Raw genomic sequence first — 20,608 nt, forward strand, 5'->3', positions numbered from 1 at the left:
AATCAAAGTTCATGGACAACTGTGCACTGTGGAGTTAGTCAAGGAACGGTCTTAGCACCGATTCTGTTCTCTATGTACATAAATGACTTGTCTCAACAAATTCGCCACCTTAAATATCACTTATATGCAGATGATGTTCAAGTATATACTTCGACAGATCTTGGAGACATAAACGACACTATCTCACTCATAAATTTAGACCTTGAGCGCATAAGTGCCTGGGCCCAATCTAATAATTTATATCTAAATCCCAATAAATCTAAATGTATCATAATAGGTTCGAGAAATATCCTCTCCAGACTGCAGAGCACCGCACTTCCTAAAATTACATTAAATGGCACACATATAGCTTTTGATGAAAAAGTGAAAAATCTGGGCCTCATATTTGATCAGAATCTTCTATGGGCGGATCATATAAATCATGTATGCAAAAAGGCGTTTGGTGCACTGCACTCTCTATACCGTTTGAAAAATACGTTGCCTTATCCAATTAAGGCATCTATAGTACAAAGCCTTGTACTATCACATGTTGATTATTGCATTGGAGCTTATGGCAACGTAAATAAAGAAGCGCTAAGAAAGTTACAGAGGGTCCAGAATGCATGCGTTCGGTATGTTTTTAATCTTAAACGTTCAGATCACTTGACGCCATTTTTTAATGAATTGGGCTGGCTAGATATCCAAGCTCGCTACATATATCAATCAATGACAATTTTATTTAAAGTTTTGACATTTGGTGTGCCTATATATCTTCACAATAAACTACAGTATGTTAGAGATAGCCACAATCGTGATACTCGCTCTAGCAGATCAACACTGCTGTCGATACCTCGTCATAATACGAATCAAATGGCTAATTCATTCACAATCTCTGGTATTAGAGAATGGAACAGACTTCCACCAGATGTAAGGAATTCACCTTCAATTGCGACATTCAAAAGAAATTTGAAGCAATATCTGATAGCCTTAGCCAATGTACACCAATCTCGGGAATGATGTTGTTTTTTTTTCTTTTTTTTCCATAAAGCTGAGCAGTAGCAACCAATTGTAAACAGAAACTTGAGGTATGTATCTATAATACTAGGTTAGTGGGGAGGTATGGGGGAGGGGGGAATGTAAGGTAGTATACTTTTAAGAATAAATATATCGTTCTGTGTATGCTGTGTGTATAGTTTTCTTGTTTTTATGATAAATAGTATGAGGGTATGGGGGAGGGGGTATGTAAGGGAGCAGATCCGTGTGTAGGGGTATATGTGTGTGTGTAGGTATATATGCATTAATGTAGTAATTGTATTTTTTATGGATTTGACATCAATTGTAGTATGTATGTCTTGTATACATTTGAGTTGGTTGAGTGTAAGAAAAGGCAAACATAGCCTAAACTCTGCCGTTAAATAAATAAATAAATAAATAAATATCCAGACAAACCAGGAACAAAAATTGGGAAGTGAATTTTCGTTTCATGCCATGTAAAAGATACTCCAAAGTAAAGAACAATAATAAAACTGGAAATAACATGGTGTAAGTCAGAAAAAGGTATGTTTGCCTCTATTTTTTCTCTTCAAGAACAGAAAAAAAAAATCCTTCACACGATCCCAGTGCAGCTTTACAACTAACTAAGGAAAGTCAAAATGATCTTAGTTCATTAGAGTGTATCAATAGGTATCACGTCGGAAATCATATGCTAAGATGATTAAAAGAAATATTTTTGTCAAAAAGAAGGAACACAATTGAAGACTCACTGTAAAAAACAATGTAAGTGCCACCTTGCAATTGTTTCACATTTTAGTCAGAAAGGGATGTATGTCCCAATGGGATTCTTCTGTAAACACGGAATGTGTCTTGTCTATTTGATAGTGTTCCAAGCGTTAATCAGAGATGGCATCACTTGCATGTCTAGGTGCTGTCATCTGTTTGAAACACTGTATGTGTCTTCCCTCCATATAAAAACGATTCACTCATTGCAAGCAGTATTGAGTGACAACCTGAAACTGCATTACTTTTGAGACTGTTGAGTCGCGAGTCGTACAAAAATAAAAAGTAGGTCCACCTTTGATGAAATGGAGCCGTGGAAAAAGACTAATGTGCTTAAACATGACATGGACATTGACAACCTGCCAGATGTTTTTCCATCTTCGGAAACAGAAACACAGATCAGTGTCGAGAAGAAACAAGACCTCAAAGCAATGTTCGAATATATGGACAAAAAATACCACAAGTTTTACAATGACTTGATACTGTAGACTGCTTGGCATATGTTATGATACTCAGATGTTTGAATAACATTAAAAACAGTAGAATAACATTTAAAAAAAAAAAAATAGTTTTCACTGTTTTTGCCTATTGATATTGGGAACATGCTATGCACAATGTTCGCGCGGAAAGTATTGACGCGACGCAAGTGAAAGCTAGAACCACAAATAAAAAGACACCGAACACATTACAAAATAAAAGTTAGAATACTTATGGGATAGTCAGTATTTTGTTGGACTTCCTTTCGTCTTCTTGCATGCTTTTAGTAGCTCTGGAACACTCAAGACGAGAGTTTGGAGGATAACAAGTGGCTAATTGTCCTAAACGACCCTGATGGCAGCTTCCAGCAGAGGCAATGTAGAGATGTCCATACCCTGTAAACGTCTCTTCATGACAGACCATAGGTTCTCTATGGTGTTTAAGACTGGACTATACACTGGCCAATCTTCAAAAAATGAGACACAAGCATATTTAATCCAAGATATCACATTTGTGGCTGTATGACAAGGAGCTCATATTGCATAAAAAAGACGCTTTTTTTTCTTTGCAAAGGATGATTCCAATACATCGTTTAATAGCTCAAAATAGAGAAACTGATTCATAGTCTGGCTTCTAGAGAGAGTAACTAACTCTCCAACACCACCATAACTAAAGGAAAACAAGACCATGATAATGGCAGGGTGTTTTACAGATGGATATGTGTGCTTAGAAAGGGTGGAATCGTCAGCAGGAAGACGGTACATTCGCTGGCAGCCAGTGCCACTAACGAAAAACGTGGCTTCATCAGTCCACAACACTTTTTTTCCAGTCCAAACGTCATATTTTTTACAGAAAGCCAGTCTTTTCTTACGATGATCCTCTGTAAGAAGGCGTTTCCGGGAGCTCTCTAACTTCGTAGCCCTAAGTTGTCATGAATTTTCTTCTGCACCATCCGTAGGGACACATTACCAAGCAATGCAGGATTGTTTTCCTTTAATTCCCTAGCTGTTAAAGAAGGTTGCCTCTGCAGCTACCTTTTTATGTTCTTTAGCGTTCTTTGAGACACTTTCCTAGACCTACCAGACTTTGGTCTTGGACGGGGCATTTTGACTTCTCCTTCCTCCTTAAAACGTTTCACCAAATGCTATACTGTTCTCAGCTTCAGACCCGTTTGCCTAAATATATCTTTGATTTTTTACCAGCTTTAAACAGGGCAATCACCGCCTCAGTTTCAACAGGCATCAAAATGCAGTAAGGCATCTTGTCACAAAGAAATGAGATCGCAACACACATAGAGCAGCATCAAAATTACATGAAATACCAAGAGCACGTGCACACCCCAAGTAATCCTGTCGACCCACCAGAGCAAATTGAAACTTATTACTCTACAGCAAGTAACACAACAGGCGGGGGTTTCCTGCCAGCGAGCGACAATACTTTACGCGGTGTCATTAAGGAAGTACGCGGATGGTGTGTAAAAGCGCAAGAAATATTGACACTAAGCTTTAGGCGTCAATACTTTCCGCGCGCACTGTAAGTAGTTTTATGTTTCCTTTCAAACTTTATTCTATGGATTAAATGAAACCAATATATTCTTGTATGACACTGTTATATTTTATTGCAAATCTGTGAATGTAAGATTGTATGGCACTGACATTTGATGCAATCTTCGTTACACTGCAATATGTAACATGGCATTTACAGTCTTTTCTGCAATTTGACGGTGACAAGTACAGGGTTTTCTAAAAATTTATTGTTTGTTTTATTTTTTGAAAAATACTTTTATGCTTTAGTTAGATTTTCATACCTAGCTTCACTTCGTCATATGCTGTGTTGTATTTCTAAGCAATACTATTTTCTATTTAGTAACGCTTGGGCACAACTTACTGTCTTTTGTCTCTACTGTTAAATATTGTTGTTGGCACTTACATTGTTTTCTACATCGAGTCTTCAGTTAAGGACTCTAAATATATGCTTTTCTATAAGCTGGATTTTATGGATTTGTTAGTTGAGACCGTGTTGTTAACTGCACATGTTATTTGCATCACGGAGCATTGGTTAAGCTGTACTGATATTAAATCTGTAAAATTAAAAGGTTTTGATTTGGTAAGTCATTATTCAAGAGTTAGCTTGATTCATGGAGGAGTTTGTATATTCGTTCATAATAAGTTAAATGCTGATGAAGTTGATGTATCGATGTTCAATCTGGAACTTCACTTTGAAGTAGTTGCTATAAGTCTCGCTGATAAAGTGTGTATATGTAGTATTTATAGGTCTAATTCGGGTAACTTACGGGTATTTTTTTTAGAAATCTTGAACTTCTTCTTGACCATCTGTGCAAAAGATACAGTATTATCATTTTGTGTGGTGACATAAATATAAATTGGATGGTTAACACTAAAGTTAAAACTGATTTACAAAACCTATTAACTTCATTTAATCTCAAAGGTATTGTCAATACACCTACCCGATTTGGAAAATCAGCACTTGATCAAATAATAGTAAGCAGAGAGTGTCGAAACCACAAACTTGAAATATTCAACCCAGGTTATTCTGATCATGATGCGCAATTAGTTAGCTTATCGCTTCCATCAACTGACTTACCGGTGCTGCAAAATACTGCCAGAATTGAAAAAAAGGTTATTTTCACCAAGTAACATTAGTTACTTTTGTTATTTGTTGGCTCTTGAGACATGGGATGGAATCTATTCAGCTTCCACTATGGACGAAAAATTTAACTCCTTCTTAGATGCATACTTGCACTGTTTTAATGTAGCTTTTCCTCTCATGGCAATTAGTAAATGTAATAAAATTAAGAAAAGTTGGATTACAACTGGTATTCGTAATTCCAAACGAAATTTAATTAAGTATGCTAAACTGCTTAATGATACAAATGTTTCTGATGTATTCAGAAATTACGTTAAAAAATATAAGAAAACATATAAGAAAGTTATTAAGACAGCAAAGCTAATGCATAATTCGAAAACGATTAATAACTCTAGAAATAAAATTAAAACTATGTGGAATATTATTCGCCAGTCGGTACATACAAAGAAGGGTAATATTGCTAATTTGAATCACGTCATTTTTGACAATAAAAGAATTACAAACCCTGCTGAAATTGCAAATAAATTTAATAATTATTTTATAACTTCTCCTCGGGTAGCTCTTGGTGCTCTATCCCACCAAGCTGGTACAAGTGGTTCTTCAAATATGCCTTCTTATCCAAAATGTATTTTTGTTACCCCGGTTACTATTGATGAATTATTAGCAATTATAGGAAAGATGAGAAATAGCAGTTCTGTAGGTCTTGGTGAAGTACCATCCACTATTATAAAACAATCTGCTTCGATAATTGCTCCCCACCTGACTCATGTAATAAATTTTTCCCTTCAATCAGACATTTTCCCACAACGGTTAAAAGTGGCTAAAGTGATTCCCTTGTTCAAAAAAGGCAGTCGTTACAATATTAAGAATTAATGCCCTATCTCAGTTTTATCTGTATTTTCAAAAAATTTTAAGACGGTAATGTCAAATAGGATAAGGAATTACTTACATTCCAATAATCTAATATCATTATCACAACATGGGTTTTTAACTGGCAAATCTACTGATTCTGCAATTTTCGATTTTCTTAGTACTGTTATGCATGCAATAAATAATAAAAAATGGGCAATTGGACTCTTTGTTGATCTTACTAAAGCATTTGACACTGTAAATCATGATCTCATACTCAAAAAATTAAGCTTTTATGGTATAAGAGAAACTGCCAATAAATGGATCGAGTCTTACTTGAAGGATAGGTATCAGATAGTTCAAATTACGAACGAAAATAATGGCGAAATGCATAAGTTTAGTAGTTATAAAGGTACAATACTAACTGGTGTACCTCAAGGATCAGTGCTTGGTCCATTGCTCTTTCTTATTTACATCAATGATTTGACACATGAAATGTTGCCTAATAAATGTGTTTTACTTGCTGATGACACCAATGTTATTATTACAGGTAACTCACGACATGATATTGAATATAATCTAAACACTGCGTTTTCACGATTAAGTAACTGGTTAAGTAACAATAAATTAGTTCTAAACAATGATAAAACTTCCTTGCTAAATTTTTATTATCCTCTTCAAAATAAATTTATTCCTTACGTAATGGTAAATAACAAAAAAGTCGTCTTTTCTATTTCAACTAAATTTCTTGGTGTCACCATAAGTTCGAAACTAACTTGGAATGATCATATTTCTCAACTCAACAAAAAATTAAGTAGTATTTGCTTCGGCCTCCGTAGACTAAGAGGTAATGTCACAACAGAGGCCTTAGTTTCGGTGTACTATGCAAAATTCCGTTCTTTAATAACTTACGGTATTATTTTTTGGGGTTATTCTACTGAATGTATTAGCACGTTTCGCTTACAAAAGAAAGCACTAAGGGTTGTGTTTGGATTGTCACCAAAGTCTTCTTGCAAGCCCATCTTTCGAGGACAAAAAATATTACCATTACCTTGTGTGTATCTATATAAAATTATCTTGTTTATCGTAAGTAACAAACACTTATTTATTGAAAACAGTAACGTCAATACAATACTCGATTCGTTAATAATTTGCATGTTATTTCCAAAATTTCTCGTTTTTTCAAAAAAGCGTATATATTAACTGTAGAAACATTTTCAATAAGTTACCTGACTTTCGAAAGCAAAACAAATCATATTCTATGTTTAAATCGGATCTTCACGAGTTCTTAGTAGATAAATGTTACTACTCGGTAAATGAGTTTTTTGAAGACAATGTATAAATGTTTTTTTTTTTTTTTTGTTAATTATATTATGAATGTATAAGCTTATAAAAGTCATAGTTATGTATGTATTACTTTATTTGTAAGTTTTTTTATAGTATATATGTAATTATTTTGTAATTTTGACAACTGTATGCGTGCTCGAGAATACTCTCATTTGTATGCAAAACAGGCAAATAAATAAATAAATAAATAAATATAAATTTGAACAAAACAGGACATATGACTGAAAACACATATGTGTTGAAACAATATATTCCTTTACTAAGAAGCAAGTTTCCGATTATTATTTTTTTTTATTAGAAACAGAATAACAAAACTGAATTTTAAGTTGGACAGATTAAACATATCCTGGAACTGACACCGGTACTTTCATCACAACAGTTAAAAAGAAAAGCACATAATCTACACATGAACGACTCGGATGAATATAATGGTAAAAGCCGCTTCCCGTGAAATTGAGTTATCAGACGGAATAGATTGGGATTGAACCATAGAACAGAATGTAGTTAGTTTAATTTCGGAAATTTAGCTGCAGATAGCAGAGGAAACTTGTTTGGTATGTGTCGTTGCTCTGAATTGCATGGGAAATTTGAACCTGTATTCCGTTTTCTCGAAAGTTAGAAAATATGATGTACCTTATGTTTCCCCGAGCCACTCATATGTTTAGTTCTTTTCACCACAAGTCATCACATCAATTACAACGAGAATATCGAGAGACAAACGACTTTTAAGATTTTTTCTTCATTTGTTTACATAATTATTTTACACAATAATATTTCACATATTCAAACATGTTCAACTTTTTTTTGTGTGTACATTTTCGTCTTTGATAATGATGGGTGCTTCTCAAAGAGAATTCGTAATCCAGATATGTATCTGCATATGACAATTAGGAGCATACTAGGTACATACTGATTCACAGCGATTACAATAATTTGTTGACTCTACAATTTCAATACTTACTGCATGGTTTAAAGCCATGACATCAAGAGCGTTAACTTCGTGAGACATGAAGCTTTCAGGTACTTTCATTGTTACTGAAAACCGAGATATGGATTCAGGATACCTGGAACAGATGCATTCTTCTAGATGGTTAGTCAAAAATTGACCATTTGCCCATGGCTCACCATGATTCAACTGGAACGAAGAAAATTACTTTGGAGATGTGGAAAACTTAAGTTGTGTAACTACTAGCATTTGCACAAAAACATACCTTGTTATTTTACTATTTTATGCGATACTTAAGACAAAATAACTTTCATTTTCGGAAGATCATTAAAAAAATTTAATCAGTATATATCGAAATTCTAGATTGTGTTAATACTAAATCTACCAATGCTTCAAACAATATTTCTATAGGCCATTGGATGGGGCATATGTATTTGCAAACTTTCCTATTAGTTTTTGCATCTATACAAACATTTAATCACGTACGTTGAAGCATCATCACATGATTTGGCGCATCCACTGTTTTTTCAAAGATTTCTGTGTACTAGGAGCTGAGTTAATGCCCTGGAAATGCTTCCTCAAAATAAAAATTATGGTGGCCTATTCACTGGTCTTGCCTTACCTTCACTGTACTAAGATCTAACTAAAGAACTTAGAATTTGTTTACTGAGAATATAAGACACCTGAAGCAGTTTATATCTAACATTGAACCTGTGATCACGTGACTACTTACAAAATCAATTGTAGTGCCTTAATTTGAAAATATTAGTTCCTCTTAGAGCGTAATTACGTTATATAAAGTAAAGAAGATCTAACAACCTGAATTCTCGTACCTTTAGTTTCAATTCTTAGGAGTTTATTATCTGTACAGACATGTTGTCTCTGTCTCATAAATTGAATGCATGGAAATATTCATATTTGGAAATTCCTTTCTTTTCCAGTGGAAGGTCTTTCTGCAGACCTTATTTACAGCTGTCCTGAGCATAGGCCTGACAAAGATGGGCTCGAAGCACTCATATCGAAATTCTTTGGAAGATCGTAGAATACCGAATGTATTAAAATGTAAATGTGTTACCGAATTATTGGTGCTTTGCGTGTAATTAATGTCACATTGTAATTCTGGTCATTTATGGACTTACTGGATATTTTTCTGAAGAAAATGTCATAATGGAGGAGAATTGCGTGTATTTTTAAGGTCAAATGTGTTAATGTTATGTAAGTGAACTTTTTCAAGTGTATGATATTTTATATTCATTTGTGTGGGAATGAAAGCAACTATTAACATAAAAATAGTGAACATCTCTTAAGAGTGTATGGAGGAAACAGTAAAACTTCCCAACCAAGCCACAGATATAAGTAAGACATAGTGTTTGTAGTGAGCTTTACATCATTCACCTTCGTCAACCATTTAAAGCTAAAATTAAGAGTCTTCATCCCGGCGAAATTAAAATACCGCTAATTTTACAGTAATTATGTGATATCTTCAAATAGATAAAAGATAATTGAAATATGGAGCAAGAGCGCCCTAGACAATATTATTTTGCGTGAGGTACCGTTATCACAAGCCACCTAGCGGCTTTCCGTTTTCAGCTGTTTAGAAACGCGAAAATAAATGCCGATTTTCAAAATGGCTCGAAATCGAAAGCAGATAAGTGGGTCGTGATAACGGTTTCTCATGTAAAATAATATTGTCTAGGACGCTCTTGTTCCACATTTCGATTATCTTTTATCTATTTGAAGATATCACATAATTATTGTAAAATTAGCGGTATTTTAATTTCGCCGGGATGAAGACTTAAGTAAAGATTTTAGATATGTGCCTTTTGTTGTTCGGTTATCGAGAAACGTGTTGTATTGTGTAATGTCATCAAGAACTGTGTACTCATTGCATAAATATTTTATTTCTAAAATTAATGTTTTAGTAAGTGAGTGTGATAGCTTTGTTATAAATTCCTCCAAGCTAGTTTCATTTCATATTTAAACATTTATTCTTAGTAAATTAAAATAACATGACTGTCCTAATACAATACCAGGAATTAATGTTAGGACTGCTCTAATGTCATTCTGTACGAATGTAGAATCTAACTACGAATTGTATTAACTGGTAACGATTTGTAAGTGTTATTGGAGAAGTTGAACAATTAACAGCGCATCGTAGTATTATGTTTCTCATAACGAAGAGGAATCTCTTAAAACAAACTATTAGTTCGCTCAAATCTTATCTAAAATCCATAAGTTGCTAGCATAAAATTTTTACGTTTATTTATTTCTTACTGTATTTATTGAAGTTTAAGAAATATCAGGTACTTTTTTTTCATTAGGCAGCGAAGTTGCATCAACATAAATGTATTTTTTCAATAGTGCATGTACCTTTTTAAATATACTTTGTGCATAATTTTCAATACACATATATGTGGTTACAGTGAATACAAAGTTTATAAAATGTATTGTTCCTCTTAGAGTGAAGAATGGTGGTAAAACTGTAAACCTATTTTCAAAATATATAGTTCCAATCGTTTAGTGCACTTGGAGGAATCCGTGACTCATGTAACTTAGTTAGTGCAGAATACGGTGATCATTCGGAGTAAACCAGAGTACGGTGATTATCCGGAGTAAGCCATGCAACAGTATTATTTACAGAGCCTTGAATGTCATACCCCAACTTGGTACAACTATTCCTGTTTAATGATATAAATGTTAGGGATTATTATTTCTATACTTTTATTTAAGTATTTCTTTTATTTCTTGTTTATTAGATCTGGTTAGCAGTAATAGCTAGTTTTCAAAAACAAAGTGTATGTAGTGACTTTGCACAATTTATTGTTGTTTAAGTGATGAGCTACAATGTTTTTTTTTCTTATAGTTCCCAAATTTGTGAGTACATTTCTCTTTTGCAAGATTTTCAAGTTTGAAAAAAATGTCGCAAGCTACATGTCTATTGGTGTGGTACTATGGTTCGACCTATTTAAGAACAGCTGTTATGCCAAAATGTTGTTTCAAGTATCCTTTTCTCCTGCATATGGTATCTTTTTCAAAAGATAGTGTTTTTTTGAATCATTTATCAATCTTCTGTAACATACATGTCTGGCTAGGAAACAGTGTACCGTTTAAATGATCGATTCTCTGAAATGTATCAGTTTCTCGTCAGTAATCAAGTCTGCTCCTGGGAGATAATACTCTATCAGATTTGAACGCACGTTACCCTATATGGGACTAAGTTTACTTTCCTTTCTAAACTTGTTCATTTATCATCCACTCATCTATTAAAGAAACGTAAACGAAGTATGCCAATAAACGATTGTGGATAGTTTGACACAGTAAAATAAATTAAAAGATCATTCTCACAATATTCAATACCATATAAACGGTAAGACAAAGTTCAAAGAAAATAGAAATTTAATGTTATGAAAATGATAACTACGAATTTCTTATATAAGTCTGTTGATATTTTGTGAAGTTTCAAAGCATAAAATTAACTTTTATTTTTGGATTTGAAATAAAGGTCATTGTAACGTGTAAACATTTGAATATCTAAATGCAAGCAGAATATAGAAGTAGAGCAAGATGAAAACAATATCAGAGGAATTAACATGAGACCAAGGAACTCATTATGCACATATATTTGTTTGAAGAGCGCAAAATATGGTCAAGGAAGATCCGAGTACTTCTTAAATAGCTGTTTGAACTAAACTTTAAAAGGTTTTGGTGATGAGAAGTGCAATGTTTTCGTTTCAGTTATATTTCAATAACTAATTAGAAATGAACATGAGTAGAATTTTTTAAAACAGTATGATTTTCCTTCCCTCATAAAATTTTGTTTTATTAATTTTAGCATTTAATGCTAGTCAAGGAACAAATTAAAGGCGGCAAATATTATTTTGTTCATATCATGTTTGACTTTAAACAGTACAGAGATGAAAAATAAACAAAGAATAGGCATAATCTTTGTTTTGTAAGGTGTAATCCTGAAAATAATATAAATTATTATTTTCCTTTTAAACTGAATTTTTTATACTTTCTAGACGAATAAGGAGAAATAAGATTGCTGGATTTTCATTCATGTTTCTTAATTTATTTGTAACTACGTTGAATGTATGAATAATATAAAATAACATTTTGAAACGTATTTATTATATGTTCTTTCTTCATGTTTGGTAATTACTTGCAAAAGTGTAAAGAAAATGAGACAAAATGTTCTAAGTTAACTTATGTGGTTGTCAGAATTCAAGAGTTTACATAATTTCAAATTTGTGTTAACTAGATCGCATCTGTAGGTAAAGATGCATACATAAAACATTACTAAAGTTGATAAGCAAAACACCATTTCGTGGTTTTGAACAAGCAGAGTTTGTAATGTATTTCTTACCACATAGGATATCATTATCAAGTTTAAAATGTCAAGGAAAATAGGTTTAATAGGATATAATTTTAAGTAATTGCACCAAACTAGAAATGCAAAATAACCCCAACTTAGAATAGAAAAAAACAATGATTAAGAACAGAACTGTAATTTTCCAAACATTTATTGTCTACAGGGATTATGCCTAGGTTTGAGTATTGTCTTCTTTTGTTCATACTGTAAATATTTTTACTTCCATTTTTTTTAATTTTCTTAATTCTTTTAATATTTTCTACGTTTGTAAAGCTTGAATATCTAATTTGTATATCCAAATAAGAATTATCTTGTAATTTATATATATAGGTTGATATTAATTTATATAAGTTAATATTAATTAAACTTTGAGTACTATTTTGTTCATAACTTTGTAAAGGAAAAGAAAAAAAGTAATTTTGCTATCATTTCTGTACTGTAGATTCCACGTAAATAAATAACTGTATTGTTATTAAAAAATAGATCTTCAGTATGTTAAACCTGTAATTTATTTGGATTATCAGAATCACGTACTTTGATAGCGTAGACATAGTGCAATTTGAATTTGCAATAAGAAGCCGAAGGTATACTACTCAGAGCTCTTAAGACTTCAGAGGTTATATTACAAAAGTTCGAAACTCTCCTGGTAGCACAATGAATGTGAACAATAGTGAAACTTTTCCATTCTAACTAATGCTGCCAATTGTGTACTAAAAGGATAAGGAGTATGCATAGTTAAAATAGCGACAAATAGCCATCAGAATTAGAAACTGGAATATGGTAGGCTTGTTATCGAGCATTTTAATCAACTATCTTCGTTGTAGGACTTTAAACCGCTTGCCATGTACCGATTTATAGGTATTTTTAGACCAGTTTACTGTTTGAGTCATGTTTACATCAAATTTATTGCATACTTTGTGACAAAAATTTGCGGTCAATCAACGTTCATCGTCCGTGTCTACATTTATGCATATCCCAAATTAAAGACAAGTTCAGGCACAGGAATAACTCACGAACTGAAATAAAGTGAACGTCGCTACTTTTATATTATGCGACAGAATGAGAAACTTGGCACTTGAAATTGTCATCGGAACTTGAATTCATTGTAATTTTCCTGATAAAGTAGCAATGGGAATTAACAGTTTTTAGCTTTTTCGTGTTTCAGTATACACTCAAGTAGGATTTAACTGTTTATCAGAAGGGTGCCTTTACAAGCTCTGAATAACTTGTGAAAGCTTGATGACATATGCACATCTGGGGCCATTGTCGTAAGCAAAATACATCAATTGTCCCGACGTTATCGTTTTAAAGTATTTAGCTGCGAACACCAGAATGATTTTTCTTCTTTACAATCCCTGCCTTCTTAGGATAAGATGTTTTAGTGTTTTTTTTTTAACACTTCCAGTGTACCGGTAAAAATGTAATAAAGAAATAAAGGCCATGTATTTTAAATATTCAATTAGAACTGGACAATCTACGCAAAATTTGCAATTGATCAATGAAAACTTCATCTTTATAGAGCCTGTAGTTTCCGAGATCTCATTGGCGAAAGGATTCGCCACAAACATATAAACGTCCACAAACATATAGTCTAAAAGAACTCCAAAGATGGCAGAACAGTTCATTTGCATTGATTTTCGAGAAAGCCTACTAAAATACAAAGACTTTGAACAATAATTTTAAAACATAAACACTATGAAAAAGATGTATTTAAGTAATTCATTTAAAGTACACACATTTAAAATGTTTGTCTCTATTAAACGTGAAATCATAAATAACCGTAAATGAAAGATTTGAAAACCAAAGTTACGCATTATACATTCCAACACCAGTAGCGTAGAGTGCTATGAGACATTGAGACACTGTCTACCCTTTCAAATTAAAAGAACATAACTTATTAATAATAATTATTTTTATTAATAATAAAAGAACATAATTTCCTTATTAATAAGAACTAATATACATTTCATGTTGAAGAAAAATATAGAAATACTAGAGCCAGCGATAGCTTGGTTAATAAGAATAGTAGTAGAGTCTTTCTAAATAGTTTTACTTTTCAAAACTCGGGAAAAAAGTTCTATCTCCGTCAAATACAGAGAGACAACAAGAAATATGTCTCAACGTGGCTGAAACAAATCCACTTGAAAGCGGCGCGCGCATGTGGCTGTAGGCTTCTCACTCGCTGAAACAACCTAGCAAAGAGACACTCGGCAAAACGTCTCAGTAGCAATGACACCATACTTAGCGAAATGATACCATTTTAAATTCAGTATACTTTTCATTCTTTCTTTTAGATATTCAATCATATTTCAAGGAAAATTATTAAGAAATAGAAGGAAATGAAAATCTAAATTAATATCTACCTTAAGAAGGTTTATGGATACAGCAATTCATATAAATCTTTCAGGATCTAGGTTCAGCTTCTGTTTAATCGCAACACTAGAGTGTATCAACACTGGGAAACTCAAAAGCAAGGGCAGGAGGTTTTGTAGTCCGCTATTTTGTTGTAGCTTTTAAAATCGTTAGGTAAATTTGTAGTTGGGTCTGTCTAAGTTAGTTAGTTATTATGTGCAAATCAAATGATTGGAAATAGATTTACTGCACCAGTTGTTATTAAATGGCATGTTTAAGCTTTTATATAAAAGTTAGTATTTACTTTAAAAATAGCCAATTTATGAGTTTACTTTTTGAATCAGGAATCGTGCAAAGCTAATAGGAAGATCATACATAAATGTAAATTATTAATTCAATTTAATACTGTATATACCGAGATTTGTCAGAATAAATTTATATCAATATACTGGTTTAATTTAATCGCTAAGGAATGTGTTTATCGAAATTGGTTTTCTGTATATTATATATAGTAGTGCAACCTCGCGAAAATAAGTTTCTGACGAAATTTTGTTAGAAGTTTCACATATATATACCTAGGTATATGAAAATGTAAAAATTGTTACACTGAAAATGTACCTTTCGGAAATTATCGTTAAAACAGAGTTCCTATAATTTTATTCACTCAGAGGTTTTCATCAGAAAGTAAAAACCTTAAACTCATAATTTTATTAGGTTCTGGATATCGATGCGATATTTTGCACCATGTGTCTACTTTTTCTAAATAATAGATTAAAAATGAAATTAAGTCTTTGAGTTTTACGTTCCACGGTTATGTAGTCTGGGCTAAAGGAAACGGTGATGATGTGAAACGAATGAAATGGTGGAATGAAGAAAGTGGGAGGAAGCGGCAGAACCCCAAGAAAACCCCACACACGGTTGTTTGTCCACCTCAAAATTCGCTTGGCGCGAACTGGGATCGAACCAAAGACCACATGCACCACTGAGCCACCGCGGCCCCAAATAATAGATATATGTGAGGTTTTAAACTGCAAATAATTCCAAAATAAATAAAGAAAATGGTCGGTTTAAATCGAAAAGTCTAAAGCTATTGCTATTATGGAATAATGTAAATGGAAAATTTTTGTAACAAGTATTTAAAGAGAAGGCTCGGTAGCTCAGTAGCAGACCAATCACCTCAGACGCGTAGGGTCCGTGGTTAGATTCCAAATCCCACCAAATTGGTTTTATACGGGACTTACACTGTGTGTGTAGATTTTCTCGAGATTCTCTCCCGTTCTCTCCCAATTTCGTCACTCCACCACTATCATCCAACTCATCACCATTTGACTTATTCTCAGAGCATAATCGCAGAGCACTGAGCTCTCTCTCTCTCTCTCTCTCTCTCTGTATATATATATATATATATATATATATATATATATATATATATCGTGTCTACCCATTGCTAAACTTAACGCTACGCTACTGAACACCACATTGTTGTATATTTGGGTTGTATATGTATCAGGCGTTTGTTTCATGGACAAATAATAATGAAAAAGCAAGGATAACCATTTCTCCAGTCTAAGATGAATCTGGGATCGAACAATAGATTTTTGGAGTGTTTTGCCCAATGAAAAACATATATAACTGACATTATAATTAATTGTGTATGTAATGTATTTACTTATTACATACTGCATGCAAGGAGAAAGAATATACTTATACATGAATTAGAAACTTCAACCGGAAGTAGGCTCAAATCTTACAAACGGTCCGAGATATTAAAAAAATAATCGAAAAAATCTCACTTTTATAGTACTTTGCCGATTTTTATCACGACGTCTTTAACTTTTGTCTGTAAAGGGACATGTACAGATGTTGTGAGGAATGGCAAGGAGATTCATGTTCATATGCGAATGATGCGCTGTGTAGAGAGCGCAGGTTCAGCTAGTCTATATATTAAAATTCTAGGTTTATATGTTTGTCTCCAATCCTTTCGACAATGAGATCTCGAAAACCATAAGTGCTAGAAATGTGCTGTTTTCACTGGTCTATTCCAAATTTTGTGTAGATTGTCCAGTTCTAATTGAATATTAAAAAAAACAGCCGTCATTTCTTTATTACATTTTTTAGGGATACACTGGAAATGATGAATTAAAAAAAGAGCATATCCTACGTGTTATACATTTCAACATCATATAATTGTATACAGGAGTAGTATATCTTTCAGGCGTTTGTTTCATAGCCAAATGATAATGAAAAACGAAGGACAAGCATTTTTCCAGTCTAAGATGAATCTTTATTGTTTGGAGTGTTTTGTTCAATGAACACCATATATCACTGACATTATAATTATTTGAGTGTAATGTATTTGCTTATTACATATTGCATGCAGGAAGAAAGGAAACACTGATCATACATGAATTAAGAACTCCAACCGGATGTAGGCTCAAATCTTGCAAACGGTGGGAGATATTGAAAAAATCTCTTTATGGTACCCCTTGCCGATTTTTATCAAGAAGTCTTTCACTTGTGTCTATAAATGGACATGTACGTATGTTCTGAAGAATGACAAGGAAATTCATGCTCATACGTGAATGATGCACTGTGTGGAGAGCGCAGGTTCAACTAATTAACAATTAAAACCTTATATTCTTTTATCAGCATATTATTGTGAATTGCTCAAAGTATTGCATGAAATTTAAGGAGTACGTATATTATATTACAAAATAATCAGATGTTTTAGTGTACTAGTTTTTGATGCTACTGTATCTATCACCTTTTCATTCGAAACATTCCTTAACAAATCTTTTTCAATAGACATCAACATAAATGTTTCCAAATGTTTCTGAGACATGGTACACCTTAACCTATTTCTAATGTATTTCAGTTTTGAAAAATATCTTTCACGTAGTATCTGAGTTATGGGTAAAGTCAACAGAAATTTGTATGCTAGTAGCAAACCTAGGTACGCATTACTTTACAAATTACAACTCTGCAAAATTAGAAAAGCACATTGGACAATTTTTGCAACACGTTTTGCACTCACCTTCCTTGCGAAGAAATGTATTTTCTTCGAATTCTGAATGACTTGCGCCATCAATAGAATCAGTCGATTCCTCTCGGTTGTACTCGTCATCAAGGCTGACTTTCAAGAATCCAAGAAAAGACTGTTTATTGAAAGCCGTGTCTGGAACTTCTTTTACTTGGCTGAAGTTTCTAGGGTCCAAAAATTTCATAAAGTATCTTACTTCTTGAATTTTGAAGAAATGCTCGAAATTATTGTATTCAATACTGCTGAATGCTTCGATGCAGTACCTGGTCATTGGATCAGAAGTAGCGTCATCTTCACATTCATACGGAAACATCCTTTTCTACCTCCGAAGGCGAGTTGTCTACAGGTCAGTAGAAACAAAGAAATCACGTTCTAATTCTACAAATTCGTCATTGGCCTATTCTGCAAAACTTAACGCTGCATTCTTAACAGATTCAAAATCAGCTCCCTGCTCTTTCAATTAGGACAGAGTAGAGTTGTCTACACCATTCGATACGACTACAATACACAAGCACCCTGTATTTGGAGATAGTTTGACAGAGGTGTCATCACTTGAAATATTCTCAGGAATACGTGCTGTCAGAATTTATTTGAACTTGAGAAGATCTTCTATATATCCTTTCGCTTTCCACCTAAGTTGTGGTTTGATATTTTCTGTAGAAACAATTTTCTTTATTGTTGTGGTCAACTCTATGTACAAAGCACTTTCTAGGTTTGAAAAATGACCAAAGTTTTTCTGCAAAACAGAGTGTTTTCTACCATCTTGTTTTTGCAATAACTGTAAGACGCCTTTGATCTTCCAGATGTCCATTCGCAGATAATACTCAAGAATAAATACCGCACAGAATAAGCAATGATACAGAATCAATGCAACTTTTTTTTTTTTTTTTTGTCAGATCGCATACAAGATTGGGTATATGAGCACAACACAACACATGTAACTGATCATAGGTGCTTTGAAATTCCTAATATTGTTCTTGCATGTTACTTGCGCCATCGGTTGAATTTCCATTACACTTCTCAACTTCACGGTTCAATTTGTGCAGATTTTCCAGTAGTAAATGGCAAAGATATCGGCCTGCGGTAGATATGCATTTTGCAGTGGCTATAATTCTTTCATTAACAACATACCGTTAAACAACAGAGCACTAGCCTGTTTAGTAGTGTCTAGTAGAACAGAAAATATTCCTGCTTGAGATTTCTTTCGAAATATCTTCTCTGATAAGTGTGTTAATAGCATCGAAAACAATTCACTGTGTTTTTTGAAAATTATTTGATCACCATCCTGCTTACTTCCTCGTATATGACTCAGTTTACTCTTTGCGATGACCTTCTCTAAATTACTTTTAAGCGAAAGGTCAAATCTGCTTAACAAGAGAATATTATCCAAAAAGTTTCCATGTTAAGAATTGTGTTTGTTCGATCTGCAGAATAAGCTGGGCACAATGTACCAAAAAAAAAAAAAAAAAAAAAAAATTGAGCAGGTATGACCGGTAGGGTTCGTATTCCTGTTCGGGCAAGTTGTTTTTATGACAGTATATGGGTTCGATCCTTGACTGTGCTTATTTTGAAGACATCTTCATAACACAAAGGGTTCAAATTTCATTTGGTTCTTACCTGTTCCCATTCGGGATAAGTAATTCTTATAACCCTACTGGGTACAACACTTGTTCGGTACGCCTTACCTATGGTGGATTCTAGTAGTTGGTGGGAAAAGGACATTCGCTACACAACTGACAATACTAAAATGAAGACTGCGCAAACCTCCAAGTTGGATCTCGAACCAATATGACTTTCAATTGAGGTTGCGACTGCGAGTGCCCACCGTCCTCGTCACGCCTGCTGACATCAACAGAATAGACACAAACAGTCAGACATAATATCCACCATTTCAGTAGTGATTTGTGCAGTAAATACTGTAAAGGTAATTGCACACAAAATATATATAATATGTAACTTTTATTCAATTAACACAGGTTATGTACAGTACTTACGTGTACAATATTACAACATTTTATTAAGAAATTTATTCAACATGTACTAACACTCTGTGAGCCCATATTTATACTAATTTGGAATTTATACGAAGAAATAATTATATATAATTGATTTTTTTCTTTCTTTAAAGAAAATGACGCACTGTAGATGCCGGCTAGAATTTACATTACACGATGCACTAACATTCAACACACCCTATTTATTCACACCACACTTTGCTGCACTATAGATTGATGGATTTTTTTTTTTGGGGGGGGGGGTCATGTAGTTATTCTCAGCTATGAAATTTCTTATTGATTCTTGTTGTCCGTCGAATGGTCATGATTTAGGCTCCGTTTTGGTTATTGCTTCTCGACTGTGAATACAATCTACCTTTTACCTGCATGGATTCCTTACTTATACATCGTGGATTTTCATTGTTTTGCATATTAGGCGCTGTTTCAACACACGCACATTGATTTTGTGAAACTTTTACGTTTAATCACTTATGTAGGTTTTACTTGGAGGGTTGGCAAAAACCATGGTTTTTATTTTAAAAAAACAAAAAACCGGTTTCTTGGTTTAAACAAGTTTTTTTTTTTTTTTTGGTTTAAACCAGGTTTTTATGGTTTAAATGATTTGCTCTATATATTCATATCATATATGGACAGAAATAAGTTTGTTTCGCCTTGATATTATTATGCAACAACCGGTTATGCTGGAAGGGGTCACATAAGCTTAAAGCGGAATAAAAACCGCTTCTCGAGTTACATCCGAGAGAAATTGTCCTCCATTTGAACTCGGAACCAGGACTAATTAGCCACAAATGCGATACGTCTGCCGACTTACTCACGAAAGAATCCTGATAAAAAAAAAATACGTTGTA

The 20,608-nt window shown here is 33.4% G+C and overlaps 1 protein-coding gene across 2 annotated transcripts in view; it reads right to left on the reverse strand.

Moving 5' to 3' along the window:
* The window catches only part of LOC145683845 (uncharacterized), a 445,184-nt gene extending 426,700 nt beyond the window's left edge, over positions 1 to 18,484 (reverse strand). For both annotated transcript variants that reach the window (XR_014131197.1, XR_014131198.1), the window contains exons 1-2: positions 17,740 to 18,484; positions 7,997 to 8,170 (exon numbers count right to left, since the gene is read on the reverse strand). The gene's annotated coding sequence lies outside the window, so the exon portion shown is untranslated. The remainder of the gene's footprint in view (positions 1 to 7,996; positions 8,171 to 17,739) is intronic.
* Between the last annotated feature and the right edge of the window lie 2,124 nt (positions 18,485 to 20,608).

Source organism: Thermobia domestica, chromosome 4 (assembly GCF_964235325.1).
Source record: "Thermobia domestica chromosome 4, izTheDome1.hap1.1, whole genome shotgun sequence".
In the NCBI taxonomy this organism is placed as follows: domain Eukaryota; kingdom Metazoa; phylum Arthropoda; class Insecta; order Zygentoma; family Lepismatidae; genus Thermobia; species Thermobia domestica.